The 5,717-nt window shown below is 47.6% G+C and overlaps 1 pseudogene; it reads left to right on the forward strand.

Moving 5' to 3' along the window:
• The first annotated feature begins 4,649 nt into the window (after positions 1–4,649).
• Positions 4,650–5,490, forward strand: LOC133772981 (uncharacterized protein C1orf131-like; annotated as a pseudogene).
• The last annotated feature ends 227 nt before the right edge of the window (positions 5,491–5,717 follow it).

The following is a 5,717-nucleotide window of genomic DNA, read 5'->3' on the forward strand; positions in this document are numbered from 1 at the left end:
TGGCTCCTGCCTTCGGATCAGCGAGATGTGCCGGCCGCAGCGGCCATTGGAGGGTGAACCAACGGCAAAAAGGAAGACCTTTCTCTCTGTCTCTCTCTCTCACTATCCACTCTGCCTGTCAAAAAAAAAAAAAAAAATCCAGCATACATACCAAGAAATGCACTTAAGTTTACTGATCAATGGTGGACGTTTTTGTCACCTGATCACCCTCATCACTAGCACGTGAATTAAGAGCAAAGCATCACTCATTCTCATCCCCCTTCATTTTTGTAACCTGTGAACAAGAGTGCATTGTCACTCACGTGCTACAATTCAGTGATATGACATCCATACAGTGTTTATCCTCTCTCTAAATTAACGACCACAAATGAGAGAAAATACGTGATATTTTTATTTTGGGGTCTGGTATTTCACTTATCGTAATATCCCCAGTTGCATTCAATTTGTTGCAGATGTCAGGATCTCATTCTTTTTGATGGCTGAGTCCTATTCCATCATGTGTATATACTACATTTTCTTTATCCAGTCGTCAGTCCGTAGACATCTAGGCTGATTCCGTATCTTAGCTGTTGTGACCCAATCTGCTACAAGCATGGAAGTGTGGGCAACTTTCATCTGCTGCTCTCATTCACTCTGGGGGCCCTCCCAGGAGTGGGGATGGAGAGTATCATGGGGCACTCCAGGGGACTGAAGCCATTTGCTCTGAGACCTGTGGGCCTTGGCTGTGTTCTCAAACCAATACAGCACACGAATAGGGCCTGGTTTACTCACAGAAGTACCAGTTGCCCAAAATTCGATGCCCATGGATCACAGTCAAATTTCAAAATGTACACTGGGCAAAGCGAGTACAGCCCAGGCCAGCTCACCAGTCAGGCCCAGTGCCCAGGGCAGGAGCTGAGGGCTCAGGCTTTGCTTCCTGCGTGTTCCCTGTCCCTCATGCTGTCGGGACATGGACCGGCTTTCACACTTGATCTGTGTTCTCCTCTGTGTCTTCAATACCCTTCCCTGGTTGGCAGTGGAAGTACCTCTCTGGCTTGAAGGCAGGCACACACTGCTGTGAACCTGACACCCCCTTCCCTTCTCCCTCCAACCCAGCCACTTGCACACCCTGCTCACAAACCACTTGGAATTAGCCGATGGTTCAGTGTCCCATCCTGGGCCTGTCCCCCATCACTCTCCAAGGAACTCCAGACAGAAGGAAATAGCTATCTGGGTTGGTCTATTGCATTTTTCATTACAAATATTTTAAGTATAATTTCTTATGCACCTAAATTGCCATACCTCATAAGAACACAAGTCATGCCTGTCCATTTAAAAAGAAAAGAAAAGAAAATGACTTAAGGGCTTTTTTTGCATGTCAGAAGGAGTCCCTGCGGGGTTAAGCATTTTACAAATATCACTCAGTGCTGGCAGTTTTCTGGAATAAAAATCTCGATGTAAATCATTCTAAGGAAAAGAGAACTGAAGAGGCACACCGGCTTCTTACGCAGCACTGAGCTTCTCCTGGTTTCCTGACCGCTGCACTCTCTGTGGCTACCTGAGACCCACTACGTCTGCTGGAGGCCAAGGGCACGGGGCCTCCCTCAGGGCAGGACCCTGAGCAGCCCCTCGTCTGTGCATCCACACCTGCAAAGGCAAATTCCTGCCTGACCCTGCAGAAGGGAGCGAGCCAGGCCCCCGCAGGCACAACGCACCTGCTGAAGGAAGAGGGAACTGGCTGAAGCAAGGAGGGAGTTTCTGCAGATCATAAAGTGTCCAGCAAAGACGAGATCCGCGTATGGCTGTAAGGACCGATTATCCGGCTTCGCATTCCCATGGAATGGCACACTGCTCCACCATTGCTCTTCGGCTGCACAGAGACAAGGCAGGAAAAGTCAGGGAGAGAAGAGAGTGGGCAAGAGGAGCTGAACTGGAACGGAAGGAGGAAGAGGAGGTGATGGGGTGCACAAGGCACACTCAGTCTCTGTGGAGGTCTAGCATCGTGTTCCGCCCAGCTGTAGTCAAGGGAACACAATGCTTTCAGTGTTAACTTTCCACATGCAGACAGTGAAGGGAGATCGCCCAGACAAAGGAGAATAAGGGCCCAGAACCACCTGCTGTGAAGCCTTCTTCCACCCAAGGGAGAGGATGGGCAGGTGTCCAAAATGTCAGAGAAGCAGGAAACGGGCTCTTTCCTCATAGGCTACATGACAAGCACGACCAGAAGAGACAGAGAGACGAGGAGAGCACACACAAGAGCTCAAAGCTCGGCTCTAAAACGCCAGGCAGGAGTGACACAAACAGAAGGAACTCTATGCCTTTTTAGTCACTAAAGTAAAAAAGGTCAAAAAACCATTTGTTTTGACAACAAAGATTATGAACTCCTTGGTTGAGATGATCAAGGCAAAAATGAAGAAAACACTTTTAGGGGACGCGGTCAATTATCCTTGACTTTGGTGTTTTAGCATTCCCCAGAGAAATAGAGCCAACACAATAGATGATGGATGATAGAGGATAGATAGATAGATAGATAGATAGATGATAGATGATAGATAGATAGATAGATAGATGATAGAGATGAAGACAGGTGACAGGGAGATGATAAATGAAGATAGTCACATCAATACATCTATCTATAGATATCTATGTATCTATATATCTATATCTATACATATATATCTATACATATAGATATATAGATAGATAGATAGATAGATGATAGAGATGAAGACAGGTGACAGGGAGATGATAAATGAAGATAGACACATCAATACATCTATCTATAGATATCTATGTATCTATTTATCTATATATATATATATCTATATCTATTTATATATATAGACATAGATATATCTAGATAGTTAGTTAGATAGATAGATAGATAGATAGATAGATAGATAGATAGATGATAGAGATGAAGACAGGTGACAGGGAGATGATAAATGAAGATAGACACATCAATACATCTATCTATAGATATCTATGTATCTATATATCTATATATATCTATATCTATACATATATATCTATACATATAGATATATCGATAGATAGATAGATAGATAGATAGATGATAGAGATGAAGACAGGTGACAGGGAGATGATAAATGAAGATAGACACATCAATACATCTATCTATAGATATCTATGTATCTATTTATCTATATATATATATCTATATCTATTTATATATATAGACATAGATATATCTAGATAGTTAGATAGATAGATAGATAGATAGATAGATAGATAGATAGATAGATATGGGTTATGGAAATGGGCTTATGAGGCTGAGAAGTCCCAAGCTCAGCTCTGTAGGCTGCAGAACAGCCAGTGTTGTAGCTCAGCCCACACTCAGAGGCCTGAGAACTGACAGACAGACAGACGGGTCCACAACATAACTTCCACTTGAGTCTGAAGGCCTGAGAATTGAGAGCCTGGTGTGAACCCTGAAGTCTGAAGGCCCAAGAATCAGGAGATGGATGCGCCTGCCCAAGCAGAGAGCAAGCAGACCTGCTCTTTCTCCTCCTCTTTGTTCTGTCCAGGCCCTGAACTGCTTGGACCATGCCCATTCACGTGGGGGAGAGCAGGTCTTCTTGACTCAGTTTACAAATGAAGCGCTGATGTCTCCTGGAAACGCCCTCAAAGACACCCCCAGCAACAGATTTACCAGGTCCCTGGGCATCCCTTAGCCCAGCCCCACCTGGGCTTAAAATCAACCTTCACACCTGACAAATGTGAAGATACAAGGCACATGTCCACAGCTGTCACTGGGGTTGTGCTGAGGCTGCACGTGTACTGAGTGTAGGGAGCCCTGGCTCCCAGTTCCAGGGGAGGGTAGCCCTGTGAGGTGGTGCAGTGAGGAGGAAGCAGTGTGATGGACCACATCACAGCCACGGAGGCAAGGCAGGAGCATGGCAGGCAGGGAGGGCCCCCGGAATGGGCCCAGGCAGGGGCAGGGGGATCATTTCTCCCACATCCAACTCTGCACAGAATGTCTTATGAATTCACACAGCCTGACTGGTGGCTAGACTCACACGCTCACCCCAAATAGCACTGCTGTCCACAACTGGAAGCAGTGTGTGCAGCCGGGAGAAAGGCTACCTGTCCACACCCTGGGGCACACACAATGACCACAGCGAGGCTCATTCTCCAGAGTAAAACGTGTGTTTCTGCCACCTGGGAGCTTCATCCTGGGCGCATCCCACAAGTCTTCCCTCCACAGGTGACGTGGTCCTGGAATAATCACTCGAGTCCCATCCCTCCCTCCATTCCCACTCCACAGGAACAGCACTCAGCCCCTTCATGACCTAAAGCCCCAAAACTGAGTAGGAAGAGCTGTGTTTTCAGGAGACGTCAGATGATGGCACGAAGGGAGAAGCAAAGCAGCAAACTGTAAAGGAAAAGTGACGTGCCACCCCCAACCCCAGCCCCTTCTCCAACTGCAGACCAGATCAGGTGACTCCCATATCTTTGAAGTTCGTCTTCGCACCTCTGGGCTTTGCTAATAACCACCTCAGCAGAGCCCCAGCCCCTGTCCCACAGCCCCCCACCCCTGATTTTTCCACTCGTTGCCTCTGCCTCGGAGGGGTCCCAGCCTCTGTGGTAGAAGACAGAAGGGGAATCCTGGATGGCGCTGTGGCCGGGAGTTTACTGCAGACCCCACGATGGCACAAGGGCAGGGGCACGCTGCGCCTCCGAGTTCCCCGATGCTTCTGGATGCTCTGCTGCAGAACCTGTACAACTTTGGAGAAACAGGATAAACAGAAGAAGGCCAGAAAGATAAGGGAAAACAAGAAAAAATGTGTGGGTGCTATAGCATCCTTGGCGGTAGAGAAAGCTCCCCTACCTGGCTCACCCCAAAGAAGCCAGAACAAGAATGCTCCTAGCTTTTTCAAGCAACTCCGGGAAGAGCTACACTGTGCTCCTGCTGTCACCTCTCCAGATACAGCCTCAGGACCAGACGTCCCTGCGGCCGCAATATCTTCCTCTCCCCTGAAGAAAACAAGGGAGCGAGTAGACGTGGTAGAATCCCACAGCAGACACAAAGAAAAAAGCTGAAACAAGAACAAGATGAGGTGCAAAAGCCAAATCTAGTGTCCCCGAGAAAGGTGTAGATGTGCAAGAATTTAACCTAGAAAAGGCTCTTTTGGAAGAACACCGGTCTGTGTTCCCACAGGTAATGGAAAAGGAACAGCAAGAGCCCTGCGGCGGGAATGTGCCATAACGCTGGGTGCTAAACCTCCCAAAAAGGTCAGATGAATTACAAGGCTCTGCGGGAGCAAGTCAAAGAAAACAGGCAGCCAAGGAAGAAGAAATTGGCCCAGGGCACAGGTATTTTTAAGAAAAAGAAGAGGAAAGGGCAAGAAGAAAGAAAACCCAAAGAAGTCGGCTCCCAGTATTTTGTCAAGTGGACGGACTGGGCAGGTTGGGAAATTCGAAAGTGGAACGCTGATTCTGAGCCCAACGGATACCAAGAGAATAAATTCTGCAAGAGGAGCAAAATGAAGTAGTTTACTAGATAAAGGGGGGAATGGCAGCTGGCCACTGTGCTGACCCGGACCCCTGCAAGACTCCCAGACTGCTTTCACTCCATGTTTCGAAGACTGCTTTCTCCTTCCCGGGGAAAAAAGGCCAAGAGAACTTGCGCTGTGTTGCTGGAGTGTCTGCTTTAAGGCACTGAACAACTGGACCACGTGCAGCAGCAGTGTGACGTGAACCCGCTGAAAACCATT

Source organism: Lepus europaeus, chromosome 13 (assembly GCF_033115175.1).
Source record: "Lepus europaeus isolate LE1 chromosome 13, mLepTim1.pri, whole genome shotgun sequence".
Taxonomy (NCBI): domain Eukaryota; kingdom Metazoa; phylum Chordata; class Mammalia; order Lagomorpha; family Leporidae; genus Lepus; species Lepus europaeus.